Here is a 6348-nt window from a genome sequence, read left to right on the forward strand (position 1 = left end):
AAGTTTCCTTCCATTTCTATCTTTTGAAACAGTTTCAGAAGAATAGGTATTAATTATTTTTTAAGGGTTTGGTAGAATTCCTCTGGGAAGCCATCTGGCCCTGGACTCTTGTTTGTTGGGAGATTTTTGATTATTGATTCAATTTCTTTGCTGCTTATGGTTCTGTTCAGATTTTCTATTTCTTCCTGTTTCAGTTTTGGTAGTTTATATGTTTCTAGGAATGCATCCATTTCTTCCAGATTGCCTAATTTGTTGGCATATAATTGCTCACAATATTCTCTTATAATTGTTTGTATTTCTGCAGTGTTGGTTGTGATCTGTCCTCTTTCATTCATGATTTGATTTATTTGGGTCCTTTCTCTTTTCTTGTTATAAAGCTGGCTAGGTGTTTATCAATTTTGTTAATTCTTCCAAAGAACCAACTCTTAGTTTAATTGATCTTTTCTACTGGGTTTTTAAAAATTTCTGTGTCATTGATTTCTGCTCAAATATTCATTATTTCCTTTATCCTGCTGGATTTATGCTCTATTCTTTTCTCAACTCCTTTAGGTGTAAGGTTAGATTGTGTATTTGGGACTTTTCTTGCTTCTTAAGAAAGGGCTGTATTGCTATATCCCCCTTAGGACTGCCTTTGCTGCATCTCAAAGGCTTTGGACTGTCATGTTTTCATTTTCATTTGTTTCCACGTACTTTTAAATTATTCTTTATAATATTTAAATTATTCTTTAATTTCCTGATTGACCCATCCATTCTTTACTAGCATGTTCTTTAATCTCCATGTATTTCTGGTCTTTCCAAATTTTTTCTTGTAGTTGACTTCTAGTTTCATAACATTGTGGTTTGAAAACATGCATGGTATGATCTCAGTCTTTTTGTACCAGTTGAGGCCTGATTTGTGACCCAGCATGTAATCTATTCTGGATAATGTTCCATGTGCACTCGAAAAGAATGTGTATTCTTCTGCTTTAGGGTAAAATGCTCTGAATATGCCTGTTAAATCCATCTGGTCCAGTGAGTCATTTAAAACCCTCGCTTCCCTGTTGATAAGCTTAGATGATCTGTTCATTGCTGTGAATGGGGTGTTAAAGTCCCCTATAATTATTGTATTATTATCAATGAGTTTTTTAAGTTCATTATTGACTAATTTATACATTTGGTTGCTCCCAAGTTAGGGGCATAAATATTTATAATTGTAAGATCTTCTTGCTAGATAGACCCCTTTATTATGTTATAGTGTCCTTCTTCATCTCTTATTACAGTCTTTGGTTTAAAATCTAGTTTGTCTGATATAAGTATGGCTACTCTAGCTTTCTTCTGATGTCCATTAGTGTGACAAATGGTTCTCCACCCCATCATTTTCAATCTGGAAGTGACTTTGGGTCAAAAATGAGTCTCCTGTAAACAGCATATTGATGAGTCTTATTTTTTATCCGTTCTGATATCCTATGTCTTTAGATTGGAGCATTTAGTCCATTTACATTTAGAGTAAATGTTGAAAGATATGAGTTTAGTGCCATTGTGTTATCTGTAAAGTCACTGTGCCTGTAGATTGTCTCTGTTCGTTTCTAGTCTCTGTTACTTTTGGTTTTTCTTTCCCACTCAAAGGGTCCCCTTTAATACTTCTTGCAGAGCTAGTTTAGTGCTCACAGACTTCTTTAGTTTTTGTCTATCTTAGAAACTCTATCTCTCCTATTCTAAATGACAACCTTGCTAGATAAAGTATTCTTGGCTGCATATTTTCCCCATTTAACACATTGCATATAGTGTGCCAGTCCTTTTTGGCCTGCCAGGACTCTGTCGACAGGTATGTTGCCAGCCTTATGTGTCTACCCTTGGAAAGGACTTTTTCCCAAGCTGCTTTCAGGATTCTCTCTTTATCTTTGTATTTTTGCAAATTTCACTATAATATGTCCTGGTGTTGATCTGTTTTTGTTGATTTTCAGGGGTACTCTTTGTGCCTCTTGGACTGGAATGCCTAGTCTCTAGATTAGGGAAGTTCTTGGCTATAATTTGTTCAAGTAAGCTTTCCACCCCATTTTCCCCACTCTTCTTCTTCTGGGACTCCTATGATGCAGATATTATTTCACTTTATGGAATCACTGAGTTGCCTAAGTCTATCTTCATGATCTAATAGTTCTCCATCCCTCTTCTTTTCAGTTTCATTATCTTCCACAATTTTATCTTCTAATCACCTATTCTCTCCTCTGCTTCTTCAATCCTTTTTGTGATTATATCCAATCGGTTTTGCATCTCAGCTATAGCATTTTTTATTTCAGCTTGATTAATTTTTAGGTCTTTTATGTCTGCAGCACGGGTGTCTCTGGTGTCTTCTATGCTTTTTTCACGTCAGGCTAGTAGTCTTATGACTGTTCATCTGAATTCTTTTTCAGATATATTGTTTATATCTGTTTTGAACAATTCCCTAGCTCTGATATCTTTCTGACTTTTAGGGGGAGAATTCCTCCATCTTGTCATTTTGGCTAAGTTTCTTTTATGCGTTACAAAGTCTTGTTGTTCCCTACACCTCAGAGTAATGCTATATTAAAAAGAGGTCATACACTGTGTAGTGGCCCATAGAATCTTGAGTGAATACAAATGCTTGTTGTTTTAAGCTGTTAAGTTTTGAAGTGACTCTTTTGCTATATATGCAGCATATGTGTGCATGGGGTATCTCTGGAAAGATTTCTTTACAGGTTACACTGGTTGCCTTGGTGGGTAGGGAGGACTGGGTCAAGTACAGGGATGAGAGGGAGAATTTCACTGTATTCCTTTTGGGACCTTTTGAATTTTGAACCATATGAATGTACATAATATGTTCTTTAAAAATAAATGGAATTATAAAATGTTAGAATTATAAAACATGACTGCTGGAGAAGAGAGTGTCATTTCATAAAATGTACTTTTTGTTATTACTTCAGAAGTAACTGAACTGGGGGTTCCTAGGTGTCTCAGTCAATTAAGCACCTGCCTTTAACTCAGGTCGTGATCCTGGGGTCCTGGGATCAAGCCCCAAGTCGGGCTCCCTGCTCAGCAGGGAGCCTACTTCTCCCTCTCTCTCTCTGCCTGCCATTCCCCCTACTCTTTCTCTGTCAAATAAATAAATAATTTTTTAAAGTAACTTAACTGAAAATAAGCATACAACTGAAAATGAACTTGTTTTGTTTTCCTTTCTCAAACAGTTTTAAGACCTTTGTCCTCCAGCACAACAGCCTAAATGTACTAACTGATGTTTGAGACAACAGCCCAGTCGCTTGTCCTTTCTGTGGTGGCTTTAATACAAGTGCATCCAACAATTTCCATAGCTCTTACACCATGAAGCACTGTTCTGTTCTCATCTTTCCAAGGATCTTTCTCTTAAGTTCACATTCTTTCCACTATAATATCGTGCTGTCTCCTTCCTGGGGCAGAAGGATGAGAGTTCTGGGATCTATGCTATGTTGACGGTGTGTGACAAAACTTGAATTAGTTCAGGAAAAAAGGAGGAATGTGTTGCCTCACTAAATTCAAGGAAAGGTGGAACAATCTATGGAAAAGGTGGGGGTGGAGGGAGAACTTGGGAACAAATGGATCGAGAGCCTTGAAGGTTCCAGTTTCCCCCTCCTGTTTCTTATTGGTGTCATGTCATTTTCTCTCCTTGCAGACCAGTTTCTGGTGGGTAGAGTGCTGTAAACCACCAGGTCTTAGATCTTATGGTTTGCTGCATTGAGTTGTAATGGCTTCTAATCTCTTGAAGTGTAAACAGATGCATAAGAAGAGTAGCTGCCACTCTTTGGATCAAGTTCCAAGGAATCATGCATGACTGATGCATGACACTTACATGAATCTACTACGGCCTGGAGATTGATCTCAAGCAACGATGGAAGGAGCCATTTTTTAAAAGTGGTGTTGTCACTTTCTGAGTCTCAGTTTTGTCACCTATAATATCTACCCTATAGGGTTGTTTTAAGTATAAGCATTAATATGTCTAGGGGCAGGTTTCCATGCTGACAATTATTCTTCACTGTCTTGCTTAGGATCCACACTGAAGATATCTACTGGGAGCATTTCTGCAACACAAAATCTACTTGTGCATAAAGTCACAGATTATTAGGGTTGGAAGATATGTAGTCAGTCCAAGTGCTGGTCCAGAAACTGGTACCAGATATGATAAAGTTTGCAGCAATTAATGGAAAACTCAGAAAAATAAAGGAAAATATAGAGTTCTCCATAAAACTAAAGGTATTCAACTTAAATAATTACCTTTTGTTTAAAAGTTACATCCTGAAAAGGTAAAAAATAAATAAAAATTAAGCCCTAATTTTTTGTACTGGTTTTTTAATAATGAAATGGTAACAGTAGATGGAGTGTTAAAAAATGTATTTGACAAAATGAAAAGTTGATAACCCGACATTGATTTGTTTTAAATTTACTTCTTGATGAAAAAATCAAAAGCACAAGAACAGATCTCAATCATTTCTTCATTTTCAAGTAGAACCGAAACGAAGCCCTTGAGCAGTTCCATGACTTGCTCGAAGTCTTAGAGTTAAAAAGTGGATACTACAGGGGTGCCTGGGTGGCTCTGTCAGTTAAGCATCCAACTCTCGATTTCAGCTCACTTCATGATCTTGGGGTTGTGGGATCAGGCCCCCTGTCAGGCTCCAAGCTGGGTGTGGAGTCTGCCTGGGATACGTATTCTCCTTCTCCCTCCTCCTCTGCCCCTCCCACCACTGACACTGGCTCTCTCTCTCTCTCTCTCTGAAATAAATAAATCTAAAAAATAAAAAGTGAGTTTGTTACAACTGATTAACCTGCATTGACACATCATTATCACCCAAAGTCCATAGTTTAGGTTTCACTCTAAGGGTTATACATTCTATGGTTTGGACAAATGTGTAATGACACGTATCTACCACGATGGTATCATAGAGAATTGCTTCATTCCCTAAAAATCCTCTGTGCTCCATCTGTTCATCCCTCACTGCCCCACTAAAGCTCTGGAAACCACTGATCTTTCAGAAAAAAAAATCCATAATTTCGCCTTTTCCATAATGTCATATAATTGGAATCATGTACCTTTTATACAATGAACTGAATCCTTGTGTCTCCCTCAAAATTCATCATGTTGGACCTATATCCCCAATGTGATGTTATGTGGAGATGAGGCCTTTGGGAGGTGATAAGGTCATAAGAGTCATAAGGGTGCAGCCTTCATAATTGGGATAGAAAAATGAATGGGACCCTATAAAAGAAACACTCCACCCTACTGCCATGGAGGTGAAAGCAAAAAGACAGCATCTAGGAGTGGACCCCCTCACTAGATACCCATTCTGTCAGCACTTTGATCTTGGACTTCCCAGCCTCCATATGAGAAATAAATTTCTGTTATTTAAAAGATACCCAGTCACGGGGCGCCTGGGTGGCTCAGTGGATTAAGCCGCTGCCTTCGGCTCAGGTCATGATCTCAGGGTCCTGGGATTGAGCCCCACATCGGGCTCTCTGCTCCGCGGGGAGCCTGCTTCCTCCTGTCTCTCTGCCTGCCTCTCTGCCTACTTGTGATCTCTCTCTCTGTCAAATAAATAAATAAAATCTTTAAAAAAAAAAAAAAAGATACCCAGTCTGTGGTATTTCTGTTATATTAGCCTGAAGAGACTAAGACTGGCAATATACATTTAAGTTTCCTCCTTGTCTTTTTGTGGCTTGATACCTCATTCTTTTTAATACTAAAAAAAAAAAAAAAAAGTCCATTGTCTGGATGGACCATGGTTTGTTTTTCTGTTCACCTACTGAAGGACATCTCAGTCACTTCCAGGTTTTGGTAATTATGAATAAAGCCAAACCTTTATTTTAGTACTGTAAACACTGGTTGCAGATTTTTGTGTAGACATAAGTTTACAACTCAGTTGAGTAAATACCTACGAGTGCAATGCTTGGATCATGTGGTAAGACTATGTTTAGTTTTGTAAAGAACTGCCAAACTGTCTTTCAAAGTGGCTATACCGTTTTGCATTTCCACCAAGCAAAGAATAGGAATTCCTGTAGCTCTACATCATGGCCAGTATTTTTGTATTATCAGTGTTTGGGATTTTTTGCCATTCTAATAGGTGTGAAATGATATCTCATTGTTGTTTTAATTTGCAATTCTTAATTGCAACATCATAACGATGTTGAGCATCTTTTCATATGCTAACTTGCCATCTGTAGATCTTCTCTGGTGTCTGGTAAAGTCTTTTGCACATTTTTAAATCAAGTTGTTTTCTTATTTTTTTCCAGCTTCGTGGGATAGGTTTGACATATGGTGTTGTACAAGTTCAAGATGTACAACATGATGATTTGATATACATATATACTGCAAAATGATTACCACAATAA

Source organism: Meles meles, chromosome 8 (assembly GCF_922984935.1).
Source record: "Meles meles chromosome 8, mMelMel3.1 paternal haplotype, whole genome shotgun sequence".
Taxonomy (NCBI): Eukaryota; Metazoa; Chordata; class Mammalia; order Carnivora; family Mustelidae; genus Meles; species Meles meles.